Source organism: Mus caroli, unplaced genomic scaffold, assembly GCF_978045245.1.
Source record: "Mus caroli unplaced genomic scaffold, Mus_caroli_1 scaffold_5, whole genome shotgun sequence".
Lineage (NCBI taxonomy): Eukaryota > Metazoa > Chordata > Mammalia > Rodentia > Muridae > Mus > Mus caroli.
The window spans coordinates 33,665,183-33,693,068 of NW_028227260.1; the positions used below are offsets into that span (position 1 = coordinate 33,665,183).

At 41.4% G+C, this 27,886-nt stretch overlaps 2 non-coding genes and 1 pseudogene across 2 annotated transcripts; 1 reads left to right on the forward strand and 2 right to left on the reverse strand.

Annotated features, from left to right (window-relative positions):
* Positions 1-9,420: 9,420 nt before the first annotated feature.
* Trnaa-ugc (transfer RNA alanine (anticodon UGC)) lies at positions 9,421-9,492 on the reverse strand. Its single transcript has one exon. It is a non-coding gene; the product is annotated as a tRNA-Ala (tRNA).
* An 11,028-nt stretch (positions 9,493-20,520) lies between these two features.
* On the reverse strand, positions 20,521-26,236 carry LOC110288445 (presenilin-associated rhomboid-like protein, mitochondrial pseudogene; annotated as a pseudogene).
* On the forward strand, positions 21,945-22,016 carry Trnaa-ugc (transfer RNA alanine (anticodon UGC)). The gene has a single exon. It is a non-coding gene; the product is annotated as a tRNA-Ala (tRNA).
* Positions 26,237-27,886: the final 1,650 nt, after the last annotated feature.

Below are 27,886 nucleotides of genomic sequence, written 5' to 3' on the forward strand. Positions count from 1 at the left end.
AATTATGTTTATGTGGCTATCTTCTTTTTGGTTTGTTGAAAAATTACTTTCTTGCTTTTTCGAGGGTGTAGCTTCCCTGCTTGTGTTGGAGTTTTCCATCTATTATTTCCTTTGTAGGACTGGATTTGTAGAAAGATATTGTGTAAATTTGGTTTTGTCATGGAATATTTTGGTTTCTACATCTATGGTAACTGAGAGTTTTGCTGGTCATGAAGAGACTCAGGAAGCCTGACTGCACTTTCCCACTGTTTATGCAGTTAGAGCTCCCTTTCCCCCCCTTTCCCAGCATAGATGCCTCCGGCTTTTTGGAGAGGGCAAACAGAGAGGGCCTAGCCTGGCACTGGGATATTGCAATTCCCCTTTTCATGGTGGCACTCCCTTCCCCCTTACAGACCCCAAGGGAGCTGGCAGATGCCAGGTTTGGGAACAGACAAAAGGCAGCATACACTAGCTGTGTCACCAAGGCTGACACTCTCCTTGATAGATAACCAACATTTCTCTGGTGCAGATGGCTCCTGTCCTTGAAGGAAACAAGGACCAAATATCCTTGAAATGATAAGTGACCCGCACTTGGACCATGAGGGAAGGGCAATTAAGTATTCCTAGACAGCTGTGACTAGTTTGTAAAAATACAGTAGCTCATGATAACACCATAAGGTTACTTCCCAGGTCAGAAGGGTCCCCCTCCCAGATGCACAGTTCCACCCTGCTGTCTGAACAAACATTAGATTTGAAGGATGGCTTCCCCTTGTCACCTCCCCAGTCACAGTAACCCCAAAGCCTGAGGATCTTTGCTTATGCATGTGCATGTATAAATACTCTAAGTCCCTGGATGTGGGCAACACATTCCTAACCTGTGCAGTGGGGAAGGCTTGTGATCCGGGTCTGACTTGTGAACAAAGGCTCTCTTTGTCATTAGAATAGACTTGCACTCTCTGGTGCTCTTCTGGTGTTCCAGAGAACTGGGCACAACAGGTATAGTAGCCTGGGCTGGCATTTGTGTTCTCTTAGGGTCTGTATGACATCTGCCCAGGATCTTCTGGCTTTCATAATCTTTGGGAGAAGTCTGGTGTAATTCTGATAGGTCTGCCTTTATATGCTACTTAGCCTTTTTCCTTTACTGCTTTTAATATTCTATCTTTATTTATTGCATTTGTTGTTCTGATTATTATGTGTAGGGAGGAATTTCATTTCTGGTCCAGTCTATTTGGACTTCTGTAGGCTTCTTGTATGTTTATGGGAATCTCTTTTTTTAGGTTGGGGAAGTTTTCTTCTATAATTTTGTTGAAGATATTTATTGGCCCTTTAAGTTGGGAATCTTTGCTCTCGTCTATACCTATTATCCTTAGGTTTGGTCTTCTTGTTGTGTCCTGGACTTCCTGGATGTTTTGGGTTAAGAACTTTTTGCATTTTGCATTTTCTTTGACTCTTGTGTCAATGTTTTCTATGGTATCTTCTGCACCTGAGATTCTCTCTTCTATCTCTTGTATTCTGTTGGTGATGCTTGAGTCTATGACTCCTGATCTCTTTTCTAGGTTTTCTATCTCCAGGGTTGTCTCCCTTTGTGGTTTCTTTATTTTTTCTATTTCCATTTATAGATCCTGGATGGTTTTGTTCAATTCCTTCACCTGTTTGGTTGTGCTTTCCTGTAATTCTTTAAGGGATTTTTGTGTTTCTGCTTTAAGGGCTTCTACCTGTTTACCTGTGTTCTCCTATATTTGTTTAAGAGAGTTATTTTGTTCTTCTTAAAGTACTCTATCATCATCTTGAGATGTGACTTTAGATCAGAGTCTTGCTTTTCTGGTGTTTTGGGGTATCCAGGGCTTGCTGTGGTGGGAGAAATGGGTCCTGATGATGCCAAGTTGCCTTGGTTTCTGTTGCTTATGTTCTTGCTTCTGCCTCTTGCCATCTGGATATCTTTGGTGTTAGCTGGTCTTGCTGTCTCTGACTATGGCTCATCCCTCCTGTAAGCCTTTGTGTCAACACTCCTAGGAGTCCAGTTCTCTCCAAGATGAATTTGGGTATGGAGAGCTTTGTCACAGGGTCAGCTCCAGGGTGCACATGGAAAACCGAAGGAGCCTGTCTCCAGCTTTCTCTTGGTTCCAGTGTCCTGATGACTCCAGGCTGGTCCTTCTTGGGCCAGGAATTTGAGCAGAAGTGGTGGTCTCACCTGTGCTCACAAGTGTGCCAGCACTCCTTGGAGACCAGCTCTCTCCCGGAAATATTAGGGTATGGAGCTCTGTGGCACAGATCAGCTCTCCAAGGCCCATTTCTTTCTTTCTTTGTTTACAATCCTGACCATATTTACTTATGTATGTATTTATGTATTTATTTTTTATTATTTCCATTACAGCCTGATCCCAGCTCTTTCTGGCCTTTCTGCTTAGCCCAGCTCTTTTGTTTCACTTCCTCTCTTCTTTTCATTGTTTGCTAACTTCTTGAGAGTCACAACAGGCAGCAAATCTCATAAAAGACAAGTGGCAGGAGTTTTCCAGGGAGGAGATTTACAGGGTGTAGAATGTGGAGTTTAATTCATGAGCTTGAAGGAGCTTAGCAATTAAAGGGTGTTCCTGTTCATGGATTGGTGAGTTCTTCTGCTCAGCAATTGATAGCTTTTGCTGAGACTTTTCACCTAAAATTAGCATAATCTGGAGTGGGTCCTGTTGAAAGGCTGGAGGTAAACTTTGTATAATTTTCAGAGTGTGTAGGGATTGGTGGGCTTTGCTCAGACTTTTCACCTAAATTTAGCATAATATGGAGCAGGTCCAGTTGAGAGGCTGGACATAAACTCTGTGACCTTTACAGAGGCTGGAATCTCTGTTATGACAGCTAGGAAGGTCTGGGGGTGTGCCCTGGCTGCTGGAGCTCCTTAAGACCGGACCTGGCGGCTTTCCTGTCCTGATGTTTTCCAAAGTTAACAAAGTTAACAATTCGAGTCCAGGTTAGGGGAAGCCTTTCCTGCTCCTTAAGTAGAGTGAAGAGCCAACAGTTCCACTTCTCAAAATACGTTTGTTATTCTAGTACCCCAAGAGGTTGAGCAAAAATCTTACTTTTTTTTCTTTATATGTAAGTTTCTTTGAAGTTTGGAAATTGAATATATGAACACTTGGAAAAGGATGAGTATTATAGGAAAATGAGATATGAATTTCATATGAATTTAATCTTATATTTGAATGGCTTCATGTAGCTATCCAATGCTACACACATCCAATGTATACTACATAGCATCAGGTCTAGACATTTTTTAATATCTTAATCTCTTCACTTAGTAATACATCAAAGCTCATTTATAGTAATAGATAAAGGGAGACCTCCTGCTTTATTATACCTGCGTTCTAGTAGAGGATGTAGACCTAACTTGGATTGTTCAGTGACTCCCACACTGATGAAAATCTATATTATTTTTAGTCTTGTTCTGTTATGATTTATTTTACAAGGAAAGATCTTATAATTGTTTATGCCTTTTGAGATCTGTGCATTGTGCTTTGGGGAGAGAAACTTAGAAGAAGGGTAGCTGGATCAGACATTAAGAATCCTCTATCTCTTAGTGACAAGATTTGAATCTGAGACCCCAGGATACAGCAGTGAGAAGGAAATGGAAGTGGGGAGAATAAATGGGTCCCTGGGTAAAGTGCTTGCCAGAAAAGCATGAAAACCTGAGGTCAGATCTCCAGAAATTCATGTACAGTTGTATGAGACAGTACATGTCTGTAATCCCAGAACTCCTCCAACCACACAAGCTGTGGTAACAAAACATTTCCCAGGAGCTCAGGAGACTGGTAGCTTAGCATGTGCCATAGCTAACAGGAGACAGTCCCAATAAGGTGAAAGGTGAGGACCACACCCGGGCTGTGGGGGCTTCAGGTCTAATGCTTTTGATCCCCTGTGATTTCTGCTCTCTCATTTTCTCGCTGTATGGTATGGGTGAAGAGATTGCTCCTCACTGATCCTCAGTTACAAGAAATATCACAATGGAGTAAGGAGTAATAATGAAGCAGACAAGGTGAGAGACCAGGCTTGAGTTCTAGTTGTCATGACCGTGCACAGACCTCAGGACACTGGGCGAGTTCTTCTAATTTGATGGCCTCCAATCAGTCAATCAATCCTTTCAAACCCACCTTCTTTCTAGGAATCCCTATTCCAACATACACAATGGCTCTCCCTCTCTCTACTCTAGCTCCCTGGTATCCAATAAGGTGTTGGATTTAGGGGCCAAGAAGTCAAACCACATCCTGTAACAAATTCACCAATGACTGTTATACACAGGATGCTGAAAGCTACTCAGTCATATTCTTTTAGGGTGAGTCTAGTGAAATGGCCTGTGGACTCGTCTTTGGGACATGTCTCTCACTTCCTTCAGTAGATTCAGTAGCCTCTACATGCTCTTAAGGAAGTAGGGGCAAACTGCAATGAACATCAATCAAGTAAAGTCTCCATCATCGAGTAATCCATGCAGATCATTCATGAGTATCATTGACATTTGGTTTCTGACAGTTCACAGAAAATTGAATATTCGCATCACAGAGAAGGCCACAAATAGTACTTGTAGTTTAAAAATAATACCAGGAATACTTGAATGAAAAAGTGTCAACTATTTGTGAGCAATCTGGGTGCATATGTTACCTGTATATATTACAACAGCTGAAAACATTGCTAAATTACAACCTACATAAATTCAGAGTATATTATGTTCGTGGTTCTGACGATTCATTATTGGTAAGATGTCTCTTGTTTCAAAACTATTCTACATATTCAATGCAGCAAGAATAAAGATTATACTATTTACTTTAACTGGGTGTCTAATTCCAAACTTCACAGATAAATGTATAGAGAAAAAAACCCCAGGAAACAGAACAAAATCAGAGAAGAACATTGCCTGAAGAGAGATCTAAACGGAAAAATAAAACTTCATGTCTGTTCAAAACTCTAAGCCATTTTCCCCATACATTATCCAAACATTCTTAAGCAAATACAACTGAAACTGTGGAGGATTTATGAAAAGTAGAGGGCATTTGAAATTTGAATACATAATTGTTTAGCACAAAAGGAGCTTGTTAATAGACTACATTTGGTATAGAATAATTATAATTTCAAGAAATCATATCTTCTTTGTAAATTGCAGTGAATATATACTAACATTACATATAAAACCATTTATGAGACTGTAAGGTCATGGTCTAGAAGATCCTAAGTTGGTTGATAGTGTCCTAATACAAGCTTAACACAAACACTGGGACATGTGAAAAGATGACAGCATAGAAAAAGGGTGTGGGAGATACTAACAATGATGAATAATAATGCTTTTGGAAGTAATCCATTCCATAGGGAGAGGAGTCATTCTCTATCTTTCAGATGGGACTCAGATGCAACTCAAATGTTTTCACCTGATGGCCTTTCATTTCAATGATGCATTTTAATTTAAGATAATAATTTCATTATTTTAATGAATATATAAAAGTGATAATTTAGATAAGAAAGGATACATTTTTAACCTTTTTATTGATTATGAATTCACATCATGCACCCCATCTTTCTGTCCCTCCATTTCCACCCTGTGCCCTTGCATCTCCATCCCCCCACCAAAAGGAAACAAAATTTAAAAAAATAACCAAAAAGAAAAAAATAACATTAAAAACAAATAAAAAGGTGAACAACAACAACAACACAACATCCTGCTTTGGAAGCTGTGGTGTGTCACAGTGTGTCACTCAGTATACACTTTTGTCATCTTTACTCGCAAATGTTCATTTCATTGAGTCTTTGGTCTGTTTTGAGGCCTCTGGCTTTTGCTACTCTGTCAATACTGGAACCTCACTGGGACTCCTCTCAGATATTTTGTTGTTGCCCTGTGATGTGGAGCTCCTGAAGCTTTGGTTCTGCGGTGGCAGCCAAGAAAGTGTACCATTTAAACAGTGATAGTACTGCTTTTCATTGGGTGAAAAATTAAGTTACTTAAGAACAAGGACATTGTCTCATTATAAATGAATTTGCATTATCTAAACACAAAATCTAACACATTGTAGATATTCAGACAGTTTTTTTAGGAATGACTTGAGCACTAACCCAATGTCAAACTCTAAGCAATTAATCTAAGTTTTTCATTTTATTTTTATGCTAACAATTTTTTGAAATACTTTGCATCATTACCACATTTTTTCAGACTGAGAAAACGATACCTAATATTAAAGAAGTATTTAATGAACATCGCAAAGTGTGTATGTCAAAGTCAGGGGCTTAACATCTTATCATCTCGAGTCCGTGGCCAATATTTAATATTCTGTACCTTCATCCATTTTCTCATTTATCAGAATAGATACCTTTCTGAGTTCTATAAACTATAAGCATTTTTGACACCTCATACCAAAGACCTCTAAATAAACTGTGTCTGCCTCCGAGCATTTTGAATTCCACACACATGCTGTTTTAATAATAATTATTAAACTATGTCTTTAAAGCTGTGATATAGTTTGTTCTATTAGCATTAGAAATTTATCATGAGACAATCAGGTGCTGGACTATGTAGGATTTCTAATATTTTAGCTAATTTTCACAGCACTGTGAAAATGGAGTAGGTGTTACTATGATTCTTATTTTGTGAACAAGAAAGTTAAGGTTTGGAAGAGTGAAGTAGCTTAGATTAGCAAATATTCAGCAGGTGACAAAAACGAGATGTGTCCTATTCTGGACCCATGACATCATTCATTTACAAAATTACTTTGGTGATTGACAAACCAGCAAAACGGACTTAACAGCATTTACTCCTGCTGCAGGAATGTAACTTCCCTCCAGGACTCAGCAATTCTGAGTTTGCTTCTATATTTAATCCAATCCCTACTTCCTTTAGGAACTCTTTCCTGACTTTTATATACATTCATACATACATACATACATACGTACATACATACAAACATACACATACGCTGATGAAGGAATGTAACCTTTGATGCAGTTCTCAGCATCATCTGTGCAAGCTGCAAGGGGTTGTTAATATGAAATCCCACACTGGTCTCTGGCTTCTCTGATACAACCCTTCCCTAGTCTGTTTGACCAGACTGGAGTCTCTCATACTGACATGCTTCGTTGTACTGGCTTTGGCCACCTAGTTCTATGCCAGCTGTCATAGTAGCATCAGAACTGCTGTAACTGCAGTATGGCAGCAGTGACACAGGAAGGACACTGCTTTTAAAACCTTAAACTTTATTTTACTGCTTTTCTAGACACAGCACACATTTAGCGCTGAGAGAATAGAAAATGTACATAAGCAAAATGAAAAAAAAAAGAGAGAAACTTTTCATCATCCAACTACCTACAGAGAACCTTTGATGACAGTTTGACAGCTCAGTGCACATCCTATCACACAAGTTCTAAGTATAGAGGTTTTTATTTCCTACCCATTAAGTCTCAAACTGTTTAAAATAATTTGTATACTGCCTTTCCTATAAAAAGGTAGTGCAAACACTTTACAACTGCCTTGAATATGTTCTTATACCATTTTAAAATGGCTCTATCATAGTACATCATAAAATTCAGTTGGCTTGTAATTGAACATTTAAATAGTTTCAATGCTTTATCCCATCAAGCTTATCTGTAGGCTGTGCTGAGAACTGAACATACTTTTGCTACATGCCCTCTCCCCCAGGCACTGGGATTATTGGCATATATTCCATGCCTGTATTCTTATACAACTGATATTTGAGACATATGTAAAGTCAATTAAGTTCAGAAAGGATGGTCTTTCAGAGAACAGTGCTGAGGTAAGTGCATAGCCGTATCCAGAAATCCAAATTCTGGGTATTGGGAATTCGTTCAGTGGTTAAGAGCACTGCCTGTTCTTACAGAGGTCCAGAATTTAATTCCTAGCAACCACATGGTGGCTCACAACCATCTATATGGGGATCTGGTGCCCTCTTCTGGCATGGTGGTGTACATGAAGGTAGAGTAGTCACGTAAAACAAATTAATAAATATTACAAAAACAAATATAAATTAGGATTTACATATGTATCATATCCAAAAACATTTTTATAAAAAATAAGCCTATATAATATCTAACAGAATACACAGAAGAAAATCCTTGTCACTAGGTTCTATGTGAAGATTTCACACACAAGACACCAAATAAAAACCAAAATTGGAGAAATGGAGAAGGTGAAATTCTTAGAAATCTAAAAATTTCCACAGGTTAAAAAAATGAGATGATTTAAGTCCATGGCTAGGGGAAAGGTTTGAAATGTTCAAATCCAAAGCCAATTCTATGAAACGTGCAAAAAAGCTTCCAAAAGTTATACAGAAAACAGAAATAGAAAAATGCAAAAGACTTCAGTGCCATTGTGCACTGGGGCACTGAATAAAACTATTCATTTCATAAGAGATTTGTTAGTGATATTAAGACAGTAGCTGTGCAGAGAGCAGCATGGCAGGGGCTTCTGTGGAGAATCAGGGTCACGCTGCTGCGTGGGTACCACAAAAGATGGCAACTTAAAATTTCCGATTAATCCAAAGCACACAGTGTCCCACAATTGTAATCTCGTCACCAGGAAGCTGAGGTAGGAGGATCATGAAATGCAGTTTCAAAACAAAAGAAAACCGAAAATTGGGGAAAAAAATAAAAGGAAAGAAAAGAAAAAGAAAAGAAGGTCCTCTAACCAACTGTGTATGTAAATAATCATCTTAAACATCTATACTGGGCGATTATTGACTACTGTTTAGGCTTTACTAGTAATGCTCTACTTCTCATCCCTGATTTACAACGTGGAAAGTTGGGACCAGGATCCTATCTCCCCACCCTCCACTCCCCAGAATGCCCTGGCACTGGCTCCAGTGTACCCTAGTGCAGAACCCTTTGAGGAGGCAGAATGGTCACTAATCTCTCTCCTTCTGCTAGCAACATACTAGCCACAAATCCCGAAGTTAGGAGTGAGCCTACGTGGGTCCGGGATCCCTGCATCTGTCTTCCCACCCTCAGGGAGATTCAATGCAGCTTGCACTACATCCATTAGGTAGCCATTGAAAAGAGTGTCCACAAAAAACCCAGGTTTCCATGACAACCACAACGCTCCTCCCCTTTCTTCTCAGTAACTAGGAATGTTCTGGCCGGCCCTCCCTTCCATTCTCTCAAAGCAGAATATTCACGCTTGTTATCTATCACCTGAGAAAGCATACCCCACAAGGAAACTACCAGCAGCCTGAAAGCAGAGCTTCCCTTAAACTGTGAAAATATTCCTGGAGGAATGACCACGCTGTACTCACCAAACTATGGAGATCCCATGGGAATGTTGTCACAATTATAGATAAACATTGTTGCCATGGCCATAGATGAGCACTGTATTCAATATTTACTTATGCATATATACCCTCATAACAGAAAGCTAACGCCTGGGACATCTTGTGAAGAAGCAAAACTAGAAAACATAGGCCACATTGGAGATGCCGGGAATCGAACCCGGGACCCCATACATGCAAAGCATGTGCTCTACCACTGAGCCACATCCCCACTCCGATAGAGCTCTTGATCTCAGCCTATATGAATCCACAATGTCTGAAGCTGCATTCATACAGCCTGAAAGGATTTGCAAAACATCTTTGTGGATGATTTATGACTTCCAGTTTAGGATTTTTATGGGATTTTTATGTTATTTCTTTTATGAGAGAATCTATTTTCAATGAAAAAATATTAATAAGAAGTTTTGTACTCTGCAAAACATAGCAGACCTCTAGTAAATTGAGAGTATCATGTCAAATTAATTATAATGTGTTTCTGCAGGGTTAGTTAAGATCAGGCCATGGTGAGGCAGGGGTTGGGAAGATGGGGCTGCCATCAGGCTTGTTGCCTCCCTTTGGCGGTAGCTACCGCGAGCTGAGACTGAGGCCCCAATGGCTGCTCAGATACAGTTTTAACTTATTCTTCAGCAAAAATATGGAGTTAGTAAAGTACTGAGGAAGGCTGAACCTTGAAAATTAAACAGTGTCAAGCTGAGAAGCATACAAGTCAAGTGCCTTGATCTTGTCCCTGGAGGAAACGCTTGTGTCCTTCCTTCCCCCTTAGCTTACAGGATCTCTCGAGAAGCCTTTTTTCCTTCACTACTGGATTCACAGGCTGTGTATTTGGATCAGATATTCGGCATTATGAATTACTGAAATCCAGGGTGCAGAGTTATTTTTGAAGGCATAAAAGCTAACTTGTTGGATAGCAAACAATGACAAAACGAAGGATACCTCAGAAAGGAAATTAAGCCCCTGTTGGCCTTTCTGCTTATAAGGAAAGGTGTCTGGGCAGAAGCTTCCTCAGCAGGGAGGGTACCTCAGCTGAGCTGAGGCGCTCAAGAGCCTTAGCCAAACTCCTCTCATCCCATCCTCTCTTCTCATCACCGCTTCTTGATTTCTTAAGTCACATAAAGCAGCACATATAATCAAAATCCACTGGAAGGGTCCAAGATGCTGAAGGGAAGACCAAGACAGTCAACGGTGGACACTGCTCCCAGGATGGGGCTGCCAGACCAAAACTGAGCAGACATATTCATTATAAAGGGTTTCTTTGCCAGCAGAACGTTCCAGATAGATTTCCAGGATAAGGATTGGTGAGATTTCAAGTCCAGCTTGAAGATTTTCCTATTCATGGATTAATGGGTTTTCAGGCTCAGGGATCAAAGGATTTGAACCTTTGTTCAAATGTTTCATCTAAAATTAGCAAAATCCGGGCGGGTCCTATTGAGAGGCAATATAGGTTTGTTCAGACTTTACTTGTAAAATTAGCATAATCGGGGGTTTGCCATATTGAGAGGCTGTAGATAAACTTTGTAAAAGTTTCCCAGTACTCAGGGATTAGTGGCTTTTGTTCAGACTTTCAGCTAAATTGAGCATGACCAGAGAATGATCCTGATGAGGGGCTGCAGATAAACTTTGTGCAAGTTTCAGAGTGCACAGGGATTGGTGGCTTTTGTTCAGAATTTTCACTTAAAATTAGCAGGACCTGGAGATTGTCCTGCCAAGGGGCTTCAGATAAACTTTGTAAATGTTTCAGAGTGTTCAGGGATTGGTGGTTTCTCTTCTGACTTTTCACCTAAAGTTTCTAGAATCTGGAGATAGTCAAGTTGAGAGGCTGAGATAAACTTTGTGAACGTTTCAGAGTAAGATTGGAGGCTTTTGGCCAGACATTTCACCTAAAATTATCATAACTTCCAGACGGTCCTGCTGGGGGATGTAGATAAACTTTGTAAATTTTTCAGTGTTCAGAGATTGGAGGCTTTGGTTGTGACTTTTCACCTAAAATTAGCATAACCTGGAGATGGGGTCTTGAGGGGTTGTAGATGAACTTTGTGCAAGTTTCAGAGTGCTCTAACATTGGAGACTTTTGTTTTGATTTTTTCACTTAAAATTAGGATAACCTGCAGTTGGTTTTGTTGAGGGGCTACAGATAACCTTTGAAAATTTCAGAGTACTCTAAGATTGTGTTGTGCCCTTAGTCCACAGGGAACACAGAAGAGCTCAAGAATTATGAAGTCTGCTGCAACTCGCAAAAGAGTTTTTTATTATTTAAACTCAGATTACTCACCTAGCACTCACTGTGTGAATGCTGGCAAGAGACCCTGAGTCCAGAAAACATTGGGTTTATATACAGTCTAGTTAGTAATAGTGTGAAAGGGGAGTAGAGGGCTGTAATCAATTGGTGGGATAGTACTGAAGCAGGAGTAGAGTTAATGGGTGTCTGTTCAGGGACTAATTTTATGGCTAGTCATAACTGTCTGAGTAACCTGACCTCTGTTTACCTTTTAATCCATGGTCTCTGAGCTTGTTATTTCTCTAAGATCTCAAGGACAGGCATCTGGAGTTCTGCTGCTTATCAGCAGAAGTGTTGGGTTTTGGAGACACAGATGTGGGGAGGATGTCTCTTTAGAATGTCTCCATTAAGGGGGTTTTATGGGTAGTGCCATTCTAAAGCTAGGAGAGGGGCAATGAGCCCCTGGGTGCTGCAGGAGGACACAGCACAGAAAGGAGCTGTCTGCATATCTTGCCACTGGCTTCAGGGAGGATGGGAACTTCTGGCAGGGGGTGGGGTGGGGGTGGAGGTGGGGTGGGGGGTGGGGGTGGAGGGTGGAGTGGGGGGACTCAGAGGCAAACTGTATACAACACTGAAGTCTCTCTAGTATCAGTAATTCGAGGGTTACAACAATTGGTGGCTTTGGACAGACATTTTCCCTAAAATTAGCATAACCCGCAGATGGTCCTGTCGAAAGGCTTCAGATAAACTTTTTGTGAAAGTTTCAGAGTGCTCAGGGATTGGAGGCGTTTGGTCAGAATTTTCACTTAGAATTAGGATAACCTGAGGATTGTGCTGTTGAGGGCTGTAGATAAACTTTGCAAAAGTATCAGAGTGCTCAGGGATTGGTGGGTTTTGTTCAGACTTTTCACCTAACACTAGCCTAACCTGACTATAGTCCTGTTGAAGGACTGCAGAGAAAGAAGCTCTGTGAATGTTATAGAGGACTCAGGGAATAGAAACTTTTGGTGAGACTTATTCACCTAAAATTAGGATAACCTGAGATTTGTCTTGTAGAGGGGCTGTGGCTAAACTTTTTGAAAGTTTCAGAGTGCTCAGGGATTGGAAGCTTTTGGTGAGATTTTTCACATAAAATGAGCATAACTTGCAATTGGTCCTGTTGCAGGGCTGCAGATAAACTTTGTCAAAGTATCTGAGTGCTTAGGGAGTGGTGGCCTTTGTTCAGACTTTTCACCTAAAATCAGGATAACCTACGGATGGTTCTGTTGAGAGACTGTAGATAGATTTTGTGAACTTTTCGGAGGCTGGAACAGACTGTTTATGACAGTGAGTGAGGCAAAGGGGAGGGGCCTGGCTGCTGGAGCTCCCAGGGGTGTGCCTGTCAGCTTTCCTATCTCTGGCTGTGTTCCTGCTTTGGGAGTTTAAACCTATACAAAGTATAGAAAGGCAAGACTCCTCAGGAGCAGTGGTGCAAATTGCCTACAGCCCCCCATACTTCGTCTCCTCTCAGTTACACCCTCAGATCCCTCTGCCTCCTGAACCACTTCCCTTTTTCCTCATAGAAAAAGAGCAAGCACCCCAAAACACACCATGTGTATCATCCTGCCCAGGTAGCTGTTGTAAGGTGCAACCTCTCCCACTCATGCCGGGCTAGGGAGGGCAGCTTGGGAACAGACCATGCCCCTGTGCCCTGTCTGCAGATCTGTGCCTGATAAAAAGTTTATCTATAGCCCCATGAACCGGACCATCTCCTGGTTTGGCAATTTTGGGTGAAAAGTCAGAAGAAAAGCCACCAATACCTGAGCTCTCTGAAACTTTCACAAAGTTTCTCTGCTGCCCCTAAACTGGACCAACTGCAGGTTATCCTATTTTTAGGTGCAAAGTCAGAACAAAAGCCTCCAATCTCAGAGCACACTGAAACTTTCACAAAGTTCATCTACAGGCCCTCAACCTTTCTATCTCCTGGTTGTGCTAATTTTAGGTGAAAAGTCAGAACAAACCCACCAATCCCTGACCATGAAAACCCACCAATCCATAAACAAGAAAACGTAACTCTCCCTGAGTGCCCTCACCTTAGCACTTGAAATCTGCACCCTGGAAATCTCCCTAGGAATCTCTACCCCTAAGAAACCCTATACAAAGACTGTTTCTGCTCAGTTCTTGATTGTCGCTTCCTCCTGAGTGCGGAGGCAGTCACTCTGGGATTGCTCCTTCAGCATCCTGGACCCTGTCAAGAGATAATACTCTTGGCTCCCTTGTATGAATCTCTCTCCTAAGCAGCCAAGGGAAAAAAAAGAAGGGAGGAAAGAAAGAGAGCTGTGCTGAAGCTCCTAGGCTGGTCTTCCCTGAATTTTGTCATGCTCAGGGATTGGTGGATTTGTTCAGGCTTTTCACCTAACATTAGCATTATCGGGAGAAGGTCCTATTGAGGGGCTGGAGATAGACTTTGTGAAAGTTTTGGAGTCCAGAACAAGCTGTTTATGCTGGCTGGGGATAGTGTGCCCTGGGAGGTGCAAAGCCTCTGCTGAGGAGGTGTCAAATGAGAGCTGTGGTTCCCGGGCTGCCTTGCTCTGGATGCACTTCCATATGGACATTGTCCCACCTCAAAGCTGTATGGATCCTGGGCTCTGGTATCTCTCTTCTCTGGTACCTAGAGAAGAGATAGGGATAATTCTTCCGTTGGGATAATTTCTCCTATCAGAGCTGTGTGGTACCTAACCTTCTGAGTCCCAGGACACCTTCCCATCTGAGCAGAAAGGTGGACAGGGGCTGCAAAGTAAATAAACATAAATAGGATTCTGAATAAGGAAATGAAGGCTTTCTTGTGTGAAACCCAGGCAAACACAAATGATGTCTGGCTCCCTTGATTAACAAGCTGTAAACAAGAAACTGGTATTTGTACTTGGGTGGGTAGTATAAGGCTTTGGTGTGGTACTATTCACAGTAGCCTTGAAGCCTTCTTAATGGAAGGCTGCTGCCTCCTTGATAAAAGAATGAAATCTCGCTCATCCGGCTGGACCAGCACCGGGGTAGCTAGAGCGCAGGGTCGGCTGACACCCGCCAGCTACCCACGACCCCCACCACAGGATTTTGAGACTGCTGGTGAGTGGAACACAGCTTCTGCTCCAGTCCAATCACGCGGGACCTGAGACTGCTTTGGTTGGGGAGGCAGAAATCCGGCCTACTTAGGGCCACAAGCCTCTTCTGGTCAGAAAAGCACCGGGGTAGCTAGGGCGCAGGGTCGGCTGACACTCTCCAGCTACCCACGACCCCCGCCACAGGATTTTGAGACTGCTGGTGAGTGGAACACAGCTTCTGCTCCAATCTATTTATAATAGCCAGAAGCTGGAAAGAACCCAGATGTCCCTCAACAGAGGAATGGATACAGAAATTATGGTACATTTACACAATGGAGTACTACTCAGCTATTAAAAAGAATGAATTTATGAAATTCCTAGCCAAATGGATGGACCTGGAGGGCATCATCTTGAGTGAAGTAACACAATCACAAAAGAACTCACACAATATGTATTCACTGATAAGTGGATATTAGCCCAAAACTTAGGATACCCAAGATATAAGATACAATTTGCTAAACACATGAAACTCAAGAAGAATGAAGACCAAAGTGTGGACACTGTGCCCCTTCTTAGAATTGGGAACAAAACACCCAGGGAAGGAGTTACAGAGACAAAGTTCGTAGCTGTGATGAAAGGATGGACCATTTAGAGACTGCCGTATCCAGGGATCCATCCCATAATCAGCTTCTAAACGCTGACACCATTGCATACACCAGCAAGATTTTGCTGAAAGGACCCAAATATAGCTGTCTCTTGTGAGACGATGCCAGGGCCTAGCAAACACAGGAGTGGATGTTCACAGTCAGCTATTGGATGTATCACAGGGCTCCCAATGGAGAAGCTAGAGAAAGTACCCAAGGAGCTAAAGGGATCTGCAACCCTATTGTTGGAACAACATGATGTACTAACCAGTACCCCAGAGCTCTTGACTCTAGCTGCATATGTATCGAAAGATGGCCTAGTCGGCCATCAATGGAAAGAGAGGCCCATTGGACTTGCAAACTTTATATGCCCCAATATAGGGGAATGCCAGGGCCAAAAGAATGGGAATGGGTGGGTAGGGAAGTGGGGGGTGCTATGGGGGACTTTTGGGATAGCATTGGAAATGTAATTGAGGAAAATATGTAATAAAAATATTAAAAATTAAAAAAAAGAAAAAAAAGAATGAAATCTCCCTCTGAGAGGAGACAAGCCACCTTCTCTCTGCATATGAGTTAATAATGAATTCTGTCAGCCAAGCACCTGGCCTGAGGAGGGGATCCAATTTAAGGCATTGGACAGCAAATAGGGAATAAGTGCCATTTTATGGGGCCATGTGCTTTTCCTTCTTCCCATAACCCCTGTTCTTCCTGCAGTCTCTCACAGAGCTGCAGTCTTGCTCCTAAGTCTGCCCACTTTTCTGAATCATCACCTAAACTCTAACTTTTCCTTTTCTTCTATCTCTTCTCTAGGTGTGCTCACACTAATACTGTTTGCTTATGTAATACTGTGTGGGTCAGTCTCTAAAATTCACTTTCCTACCCAGTGGTTGCCTGTCAATCACAAAGCTGATATCCATGCTGGCTTTGTTTAAAAAGAACAGCTTCTCCTCATTTTATGCTCTATTATTTTCCCAAAGACTGCTGATGGGAAATACAGCTAGGGAGGTATCCCTAGGGCTTTCTTTTTCACCTTTGTTTCCCACCTTAGATTTGTTTATTTAATTTCATCTGTGTGAGTATGTTGTCTGCATATACATATATGTACCACACGGTTGCCTGGTATCCAAAGAGGTCAGAAAAGGCATCAGATCCCCTGGAACTGGAGTTGTGCATGGCTGTGAGCCCCCTGGTGGATGCTGGGAACCAAACCTGGGTCTTCTGCCAGAAAAAGAGCTCCTGACTCATTAGTGTTTTCCTATTAAACTATAATGACATTGTTCTTGAGAAGCTGGGGAGATGGCGAAGTGGTAAAGAGGACTCTTTCTTGCAGAAAAGCCTTGTGCAATTCTGACCACCCATATAGAAGATCGTAAACTCCCATAACTCCAGTTCCTGGGGATCTGACACCTCCTTCCGACCTATTCAAGCACCAGGCATAAAAGAGGAATATGTGAAGGCAAAATACTTATACACATAAAATATTAAAAATTATTGTCCTCAAGTTTTCACTATCTCTTTAAAGTTTCATTATCAGTCAGAATAAGAACCGCAAGAGGATTTGCTGATTTTTTTTTTTTTTCTGGAATCAGTATTTGTTAAGGGATGTAATAAAGATGAAATGAACAAGGATTCTGCCTGGGTTGTTTGTCTTCATAGCAATGCTTGAGTAAAATAAACCCTTAATGACCTGACATACAACAGTTAGGGAAGTCTGGCCACTTGATCTGTTATCAGTAAAGGGCTCAGCATCCCTTTTCTTCTTAGTGCTTGCCTCTCTGTTTAGACTTAGTTTCTCTAGTGTATATTTTGGTACAAATTTACACACATTATCAGTATTTTCAGAAGTGCTATCAGACTCTGTAAAGTACACCACTTAATCTTGTTCAATACTTAAGGATATTTCACATTTCAGTAAATACACTGCAGTGTTTATGTCCAGAGTTAGTGGACTGATTTTGCCCTGTTTCATCCTCTGATCCATGGAGGTATTTTTCAAACAGTGGAAATGCTACCACTCATCTGGCTGGCTGGCCTGCTCTTACACCATGAAAGGAATCAGTGTGTGTAGATAGGTAGGCTTTCAAATGCTGGTGTTTGTCAGATTTGCTTTCCCTCTGTTCTTGAAAGCTGCCAGCCATGACAGTATGATGTCAAGTGGAAACCACCAGACTAGTCTCAGCCTGTGCATCCGCCATACTATCATCAACAATGCTATTAAAAGAGAGAGGAAAGACCAAATCAGAGAAGCCTCTTCTTGTGTATAAGGCTGCAATACCAGATCACACAGTGTAGGAGAACATCTTCCAGCCAAGCACGAACAATCTTATTCTATAGAAAAAAAGGAGTTGGATCCAGAGACCAGTTACAACATCTGTTAGAAAAAAAAAATCACAGCCTTACTTTTTACCACCAATCAGAACCGCCAAGGCTTTAGTTTTAAACCATTCACTGGTGCCTCTTAGCACCAGTCACTGTAGTCCCTCTCAGGCCATCAAGAAAAAGGGTTGCCTCTTCTTTGTTGAACACTATTCCAGAGTCTTCAATGTTTCACTAAGTCTTGGATAACTGTAAATCTATTGCAAACAGTTACAAACCATCCATCCAGGCCAGGGCCATATCCTCTGACTAGCAGCCATCAATTTTGGTCTTAGTACAGTTTTCTCAAGAGGTCAGTGCAGAGTTCAAGACAGTTGGTGAGGAGTAGTCTGCCTAGCATTTGACCTACACTAATTTTGCTCAAAATAAAGGTTTTGCTGTTGGGCTCTGTATTTACTCCCTTCAGCTGCAAGAAGAATTTTCTCTGACCATTATTCTCTGAATAAAGTGCTTACCTACGTATTTAGCAGAACATCATTAGGAGTCATTTTATCCCCTCCCCTTTTCTTTCCTAAGACCAGTAGTATTTGGTTTTACCCTGGGTCCCTGGGCTATCTAGTCTCTGGTCTTGGTCACCAAAGCAGTGTCAGGTGTAGGTCCCATCTGTTGGAGTGGGCCTTATGTCACTTCAGATATTGGTTGTTGCCCCCACAGGACTATGCCACAGATGCCCTAGCATATTTTGCAGGCAGGACCACAATGTAGATCCATACATTTGTGGCTGGACTGATGTTTGCATTTCTCTATTGTTGGCTTGCAGAGTACTTCCCTGTACGTAAGACACTAGAATGTAGGGGTGAAGGTTCTATGTAGGCACCAGATTGATCTCTCCATGTTCACTGAGGGGTGTGTGTGTGTGTGTGTGTGTGTGTGTGTGTGTGTGTGTGTGTGAGTGTGTGTGTTTCCTTAAGGAATGAGGTCTTGCTGTCAGCTTGTACAGACTAAGTTATTGTCTTGGCAGTATTCTGGGTTTGGGGGGAGGGATATCCATGGGACCACTCTGGCCAACATTTCTATTAGATTCAAACATTCCCAGTATTGAAGATTTGTTTGGTCACACTAGATGGACAGGTGACAATCCTCTCTCTCTCTCTCTCTCTCTCTCTCTCTCTCTCTCTCTCTCTCTCTCTCTTTGGAGATTACATTTGCATTGACTTCATATATTTTAGAATATTTCTACTGCAGTAATCTCCTTAACACCTCTCAGCTCGCCATCGATTCTGTCTGTCCTGCGTTCTCTTCCTCAATGCCATTACCCCTCTTCCAATGCAGCTGATCCTCCTATTCTTGCACCCTCCCCATTCATCCACAACATCCACTCTATTCTCCTTTCCCAGATAGATTCCTGGGTCCCCCAGTCACTTCTTCTATACTGAACCTCTCTGGGTTTATAGATTGTACCTTGGTTATTATTTTTTATTTAACTGAAACCACATAGAAGCAAATTTATACCACATTTATCTTTCTGCACCTGAGTTACCTCACTCAGGAAGATATTGTACTCTTCCATCCACTGGCATGCAAATTTTGTGATTAATTAATTGATGTTTAACATCTGAGCAATTCTCTATCATATAAATGAACCACATTTACTTTATCCATTCTTCTATTGAGGAACATCTAACTTGTTTACAACTTATGGTTATGAATGAATAGAGTGGCAGTGACCATGGTTGAGCAGGTGACCTGGTGGTACAATGAATTGTCTTTTATGTATATGCCCAAGAGTGGTGTGATGGTTTGTATATCCTTGGACCAGGGAGTGGCACCATCTGGAGGTGTGGCCTTGATGGAATAGGTGTGACCTGGTTGGAATGGGTGTGTCACTGTGGGTGTGGGCATAAGATCCTCACCCTAGTTGCCTGGAAGTCAGTCTTCCACTAGCAGCCTTTGGATGAAGACATAGAACTCTCAGCTCTACCTGCGCCATGCCTGCCTGGATGCTGCCATGCTCCCACCTTGATGATAATGGACTGAACCTCTGAATCTGTAAGCCAGCCCCAATTAAATGTTGTTTTATTAAGTCTTGCCTTGGTCATGGTGTCTGTTCACAGCAGTAAAACCCTAACTAATACAAGTGGTAAACATGGAACCAAAGGCAGATAGATTTCCATCTGGCATAATGTCGCTCCAAATCAACATATATGAACTCACAGAGACTGAAGCAGCAAGGAAAGGGCCTGCACCAGGAAGTCTGTATATATATATATATATATATATATATATATATATATATATATATATATATATATAATAGCTTTCAGGATTGTCTTATTATGGGACCTCTGAGTGTGTGAATAGTTGGGTCTCTGATTCTTGTGCCTACTCTTGGGCTCTTCTTTTCTGTTGTCTTGTTCACCTTCTATGTGATAGTTGTGTTTTATCTTATTCTAAGTTACTTTTGGTATGTTTTGATGCGATCTCTTAGAATCCTGTGGTTTTTTAATGAGAGACAGAAAGTCAGTGGATCCAGATGAGAGGGACTATGGAGTGGATCTGGGAGGAGTACAGCAAGTGGAAGCTAAAATTAGCATATATTAGGGGAGAAAAAGTGAATTTACTTTGAATGAAAGAGGAAAACTGTCCAGAGCATATTAAGTGATAGAGAGTGGAAAAGTTGTGAAAGAAGATGACCAGCCTGCCAAAAAATTGAAAACAGTTTTTCAAGCTCTGAAAGCAAAGGCATGTTTAAAAAGAGAATAGATGTGTGTTTGGGAAGTTGCAGGAAACCTTGATGCTCTGAGATATGATAACATATTGATAATTCAGTAACTCAGTTTTTAGAGTTACAAACATTTATCTCACAACTATGCCATAATGTGCTAAGCAGGCATGTACTGAGGACATTTACAACACTGGGGCAGCCGATGCTGAGACCCTTCCAGGCAGCAAGGTTCAGATGCACCACCATAGTGACTTACTTTGCTTCACTTAGAACCATCTACATTCTTGGGGTTGTTAGTCCTTATTTTATACCAGACTTTCACTAGAGGCTCCCTGTTCTTCCAAATGAATTCATGACAATACATGATATACCATATCCTAAGAGAGCTTGCCATGATGCAGCTCCATAAATCACCCCAGCTTTATCCATGGCAATGGAGGCTTTTAAAGCATTGCCTACCATGAAGGTGAAAACTGGGAGGAAGACAATAGCGAGCCTCCCCTCAGGGATCTTGGGGCAGATGGCAGCATGAATTGTCATGATTGCTCCCAATGTGCCAACTGTAGGTCCTTATCTTCCTGTGGCAAGTTTACACACAGAACTGACAAAATTGGAAGGGACACCTTCAGACATGTGCACGGGCACAAACTGCTCTTGAACCAGAATGTTCACGATGCTGGACAAGAAGTTCCACACAACACATATATTTGTGCCATGTGGAATAAGAAGAAATGACTGAACATCGACAGCCATATTGGAGACCAAAGGACCATGGATGCTGGGTTAAATGTAAAGCATCCGACATGGTCAGACGCAGGAACCACACTCTCCATAAGCAGAATACAAGGGCGTCCGTGGCTATGATGCCTGTCACAGTCTTCTGGCCATCACCTAGGCTATTGCACTGTGTGTTAATCTCCTTTCTGAGGTCTACTTCTTCCATATGCTATCCAACCAAATAGCTTTATGACATCAACACAATGCTGCACCTTGGACTTCAGTGGCTCAAACTGCCAAATAGCAGCTGATCCAAATGTGCAGCCTGTGAACAAAGTAGTGAAGAAAATGGGCTTCACTGGAGTTCTTATAAGCTAAGGACAAGGATAAAAGACTGTTTCCTCCAAGGAGGGGATCAAGGAACTTCTTTATGTATGCTTGTCCCCATGACACTGACTGATCTTCAAAGGTTATTCCTCCTCGATACCTTTATAAATGTACATTTTTGATAAAGAAAAAATTTTATCCTGCATTCCAGCAGCCATGGGGTCTTCGTCTCAGAGAACTCCTGGTGGCCTTTCCCCAAGGGAGGCACACAGGGCTTAAAGGCAGCCCCAGCCTCACTGTACCAACCTTGCAATGCCATCTTCCCAACCTCTGCCCCACCTTGGTATGACCTTCCTAATCCTGTAGAAACACATTATAATAAATTTGACATAATACCCTCAATTCATAGTAGGTCTGTCATGTTTTGCAGAGCACAAAATTTCTTGTTATTAATATCATTTTCTTTTCATTGAAAATATATTCTTTTCTCATAGAATAAATAATGTAAACATCTCATAAAAATACTAAACTAGGAGCCATAAATCATACAGAAATATGTGATGAAGATCCCTTCAGGCCCTATAAACGCTGCTTCAGTCATTGTATCTTGATATAGGCTGTAATCAGACTGTTACTAGAGCCGGGGATGTAGCTCAGTGGTAGAGCACATGCTTTGCATGTATGGGGTCCCGGGTTCAATTCCCGGCATCTCCAGAGCTTTTTCTTTTCTTCCGGGTCTCTTGCGACTTAGAGCGTCATAACCTAGAACACATTTCCGTGGATACCTCCATAGGATCATGAGGATAATAAAAGGGCTCATCTATGACCACGACAACAATGTTCCTCTATAACCTTGACGATATTTCCATGGAGACCTCCATAGTCTGGTGAGTCCAGCCTGGTCATGCCTCAAACAAGTTTTTTTTTTTTTTTAAATCTATGGTAGTTTTATTCTTTTAATGATTTCACCTTCTCTAATTCACCAGTTTTGGTTTTTATTTGGTCTCTTGTCTATGAAATCTTCACTTAGAAAGCAGTGACAGAGATTTTCCTTTGTACTTTCATGATACATAGATCATAATTTATGTTTGTTTTTAATATTTATTAGTTTAATTTATGTGAGTGCTCTACTTTCATGTATACCACCATGCCAGAAGAGGGCACCAGATCCCCTTGTAGAAGGTGTGAGCTTCCATGTGGTTGCTGGGAATTGAACTCAGGACCTCTGAGAAGAGCATGCAGTACTCTTAACCACTGAGCCATCCTCCAACCCACAATTTTTATTTGTGTGTATGCATCTATGCTTACCTCAGTACTGTTCTCTGACACATAATCCTTTCTGCACTGAATTGACTTTTCATATTTGTCAAATATTTGTTGTCCTGGGAGCCATTCATGGAACATATGTCAATAATTGCAGTGGATGTGGTTGGGGGGGGGTTGCAGCAAGATTTATTCACTTCTCAGCCAAGCTTATACAAGTTTGATTTGAGTATGGGATACACAGAGAAATGTTGGCTCCAAATTGGCAGTTATCTGTAGATGTGTGAGTATCAGTATGACTGTTGATTTCTGTCTTTCCTGACTTGTCAACCTTGATTCCAATACCATTCTGGCTCAGACATCTTAGGTCTTTATGGAGGTCTCTCTTTATGCGATCTTCTTCTCTGACTATGCTCTGTTTTTTACTTTCTTTTTTCTATTCATTTATCTATGAAGTTTGGAATTAGACACCCAAGTGAAATAAATAGTATAATTATTTTTCTTTTACATTGAATATGTGGAACAATTTTGAAAGAATAGATATCATAGCAATAATGAACACTCAAACCCATGAACATGTATTTTCTGCATTTATTTATGTAGTAATTCAGCAATGTTTTGAGCCTTTCTAATATATAGGCAAAATAGGAATATGTACCCAGATAGCTCACAAATATTTGATATTATTACATTCAAGTATTCCTGGTATTATTTTTAAACTACAAGTACTATGTGTGGCCTTCTCTGTGATGTGAATATTCAATTTTCTGTGAACTGTCTGAAACCAAATGTCAATGATACTCATGAATGATCTGCATGGATTACTCGATGATGGAGACTTACTTGATTGATGTTCATTGCACTTTGCCCCTACTTCCTTAAGAGCATGTAGAGGCTACTGAGTCTACTGAAGGAAATGAGGGACATGTCCCAGAGACGAGTCCACAGGCTATTTCTCTAGACTCACCCTAAAAGAACATTATTGAGTAGCTTTCAGCATCCTGTGTATAACAGTCATTGGTGAATTTGTTACAGGATGTGGTTTGACTTCCTGGCCCCTCAACCAACACCTTATTGGATACCAGGGAGCTAGAGTAGAGAGAGGGAGAGCCATTGTGTGTGTGGGGACAGGGATTCCTAGAAAGAAGCTGGGTCTGCAAAGATTGATTGTCTGATTGGAACTTCAGTGGTGTGGATATAATGGAATGTTGCAGTTCTAACTACAGTTTATGTGTGCTTTCTTCAGCTCAGAAGAACCCCTTCCCTGGCCCCTCTATGTTGGAATCACCTAGAATCTTGTCACTGTCAGATAAAGTTGGACCTGTCCTACTGGCACAAAATTTTCTTTTAATTTCACATTATATTATCTTAACAAAACCATAGTTTTCTACTAAACAAAAGACTAAAAGTGTTATCAGATATCATCTAATGCCAACAGCATAGTTTTGGCCTGTTTAATAGTTGAATTAATGTATACAAGAAGTGATTGATTGGTAACTAATTTGCTCTGTGACTATAAACACTTTATCACCCGGCTTCCATATTGTACCATGGAATTTGTAGTAACCTATATCTGTCTCACTCATATTTTCTCACTCATATTTGACTCCAGAATAAACTTTTCCTTTGAGCTGAGAGCTGTGTATTGCATCAGCATTTGTTTCATTGTGTGCATCCTTGTGTGTGTGTTTATGTGTGTGTAAAACTTTCTGAAGTTTCCAGGAATATTCTATACGTGGGACATTAAGGGTTAAATAATGACCTAATGGAATTCACTCAGATGCAAGATTATATGAGGACCACCTTTGGCATAGTACTCATCCCTCTGCATTACTTATCCAATATCAATCCCTGATTCCTTAATGACTCCTGTGGTGTTTGGAAGAGACTAAATATATGGTCATGAAAGTTATTTAAATCACTTATTGATATGATGATAACTTTTTAGTGTTATAATTCTATTACTGCTTCTTAAGTGATGATCTGGTGTTTGGTGCATTGCTTGTTTATTTTCCATAATGATTTATATCAATATAACTCAGAACACCCATTTTCCCACACAGTTATCCCCTCATATTGTCATTCAATGCTTTGATGCTGACTTTGTCCTAGTATTGACCAATGGAATTCATTCAATCTTCATCAGATGTCTCTGGAGAATTTCCTGATTCTGAATGTTGCATTCTGAGCCTGTGTATTGGACACAGACAGGGAGGGTACCAGGAAAGGAAAAGGTCTCATTTCCACTCTGTGTTTCATTCCCTGCCATTGCTGTGTGAGTTCAGGGTTGTGTGATGAGCTAGGAAGAGAAAGGCATTGTGTATACCTTCCACTGAAGTAGTCTGCTCCAACAGGACACCATCATTCCCTCCTCTGGGTTTTAGATGCTTTCTCATCCTGGTTTCCTCTACTTCATGTGTTTATTTCCCTGTGTACTACCATCCAGTGTGACAGAGAAGGGTTTGATCTCTGCATCCCAGAAGCAGGAGCTCATTGAGAAGAATGCAGCATCCTGTAGAGTCTCCCAGTCAGATAGAGTGAAAAGAAATGTGGATGCAGGTTAGTTCCCTTCCACCATAGTTATCTACTCAATAGGTTAACCATATCCCTCATTTTCATCTGCAGACTTTTGAGGTTCAGTGTGAATTCCATGTGTAAAAACACCCTGCCATCTCAAACAGATGGATGGGCCAAGGCTCTCGGGAACAATTCTATTATATCTGGATTCCCAGAACTTACAGGTGTTAGATTAGTGGTCCTCACATGTGGTGCATGTGTACTGCATTCCCAGGTCTTTCTGGTGTCATTGTCACTATTGTTCCTTCACAATCCTCCCATGGATAGGTGAGTTTGTGCTGCACAGGCTCATGCCCCAGGAGGGTAGCACTTCCAGCCACTTGCTCAGGGAAACATTGAAAATGCCAAAGCAATACACACACACACACACACACACACACACACACACACACACACACACAGAGCCACACACACACACACATGCACACAGCCATACACACACACACACACACACACACACATACACACACACACACACACACACACACAACCTCACACAGACATACACACACACATTTCCTAGAGTTTGTACGTGTGTATATATTTTCTATAAACAGTGGCATTATTGATTGTGTTGAGATTCATGGAGCAAATGAATTATGTGCACAAGTGGATTTGCTTCTGTGTGTTGAGTGTGTGCCTGCATGTGTGTGTTCCTGCTTAGACTCATACTAGATTCTATAATTTCATCAAGTCTATACTTTACCTTAGACCAGGATTGGGTTCCAATCTCGGGTATATATTAGATATGTCTAAGACATGAATTTTTATATGCAATCAGAATATACTCAGGTGAAAGATTTCCCAAACTGAAGAGTTAAGGAAGGTCTCATCAAGTCCAGTTCCCAGCCTATGTTCTCTCCCTCCCTACCATAGTCCATCAGGCCTGACTCACACTGATGCAGTTCTAATGAAAGCCACGAGGTGGGAGCAAAACTAAATTCTTGCATTTTAGTGAATAGGGCTGATATTTTACAGAGTAGCAAATATCCCCAAGTTCATGTATTTCTGGTGTGCTTGGAAGCTTCAAGGGTGTACTAGAGAAGTTCCGTTTGTGGATTACCACAGATCTAGTACTCAACAACTCACTTCATCGCTGCTCAGTGTAAAGTGAGCAGTTCAAACTGTGTAAAGAGTGCTCCTTCATAGAGAATATGGTGTCTGATTATTCAGGGGCATTTTGTAAAGAATACAGTATTCATACTTGGACTGAATTCTCTGGCACTCAGATGCGTTTCCCGAACATTCTAAGTAAAGGATTAATTAACAGGGGTTCTTTTCTCTCTTTCCCACAACTTGCCTCTAGGTTGTCAGGCAGGATGAAGGTTTTAGGTACAGAAAAGTACTCTTCAAGCCACCAATAGAGAAATGCAAACATCAGTCCAGCCAGAGATGATTGTGGTCCTGCCTGCAAAATATGCCAGGGCATCTGTGGCATAGTCCTGTGGAGCAACAACCAACATCTGAAGTGACATAAGGCCCACTCCAACAGATGGGACCTACACCTGACAGTGCTTTGGTGACCAGGACTAGAGGCTAGATAGCCCAGGGACCTAGAGTAAAATTAGCTACTATTTGTCATAACAGAAAGGGGAGGGGATAAAATGAATCTTGGGTACCCTCAGGTAAAGTACTTTTCATTTCTGCACACCTAATTGTGACATTCATTCTGCTGCATTTATTCAGACCTGGCTTGTACATTGACAAACTATGTAGACAACCCTGGGTTGTAAGACATAGCCCAGCAAAATGTGGGTGACAACAATTTGGTAATATTCTCTTCTGGCCAATACTGAAGCCACTTGTTTGTGTTTGGATTATATTGTCTGTTTAGAACATGATCTCCTGTTTGCATTGCATGTGCTAGGCCTGTTTATATTTGCCTTCTCATGTCATTTCTGGTGGCATAAAGACCGTATTGTGATGGGGCTGCTGTAAATCTCCTGTTCATTGCTTCTGGGGTCTTGTGCTGAATGAGATTGTTAGCACATGTCTGACCCTGTGTCTCTCAGGGTTAAAGTTTTCTGCTCTGGACGATATGGAGCTGAGTGTCTATACAGACAGTTAGCTTCTCTCTCCTGTGGAGTCACTGATGGTCTAATTAGATAGGTGTCTTAGTTAGGGTTTTACTGCTGTGAACAGACACCATGACCAAGGCAGCTTTTATAAGGACAACATTTACTTGGGGGTGGTTTACATGTTCAGAGGTTCAGTCTATTATCATCAAGTCGGGAGCATGGCAGTGTCCAGGCAGGCATGGTGAAGGAGGAGCTCCGAGTTCTACCTCTTCATCTGAAGGTGCTGGTGGAAGACTGACTTCCAGGCAGCTAGGGTGAAGGATTTAATCCCATGCCCACAGTGACAAAATACAACGCACCTATATGTTTAAAGTCCTGGAGAGATCAGGGATTCATGACACCTACGTAAACATACTTAAAGCAATATACATCAAACGAACAGCCAACATCAAACTAAATGAAGAGAAGCTAGAAGCAAGTCCACTAAAATCTGGGACATGAAAAAGTTCCTCACTCTCTCCCTATTTATTCAATATGGTAATCAAAGTTCTAGCTAGAGTAACCAGAGAACAAAAGGAGATCAAGGGGATACAAATTGGAAAGGAAAATGTCTAAGTTTCACTCTTTGCAGATGATATGATAGTACATGTAAGAGACCCCAAAGTTCCACCAGAGAACTACTGCCATTGATAAACAATATCAGCAAAGAGGCTGGATATAAAATTA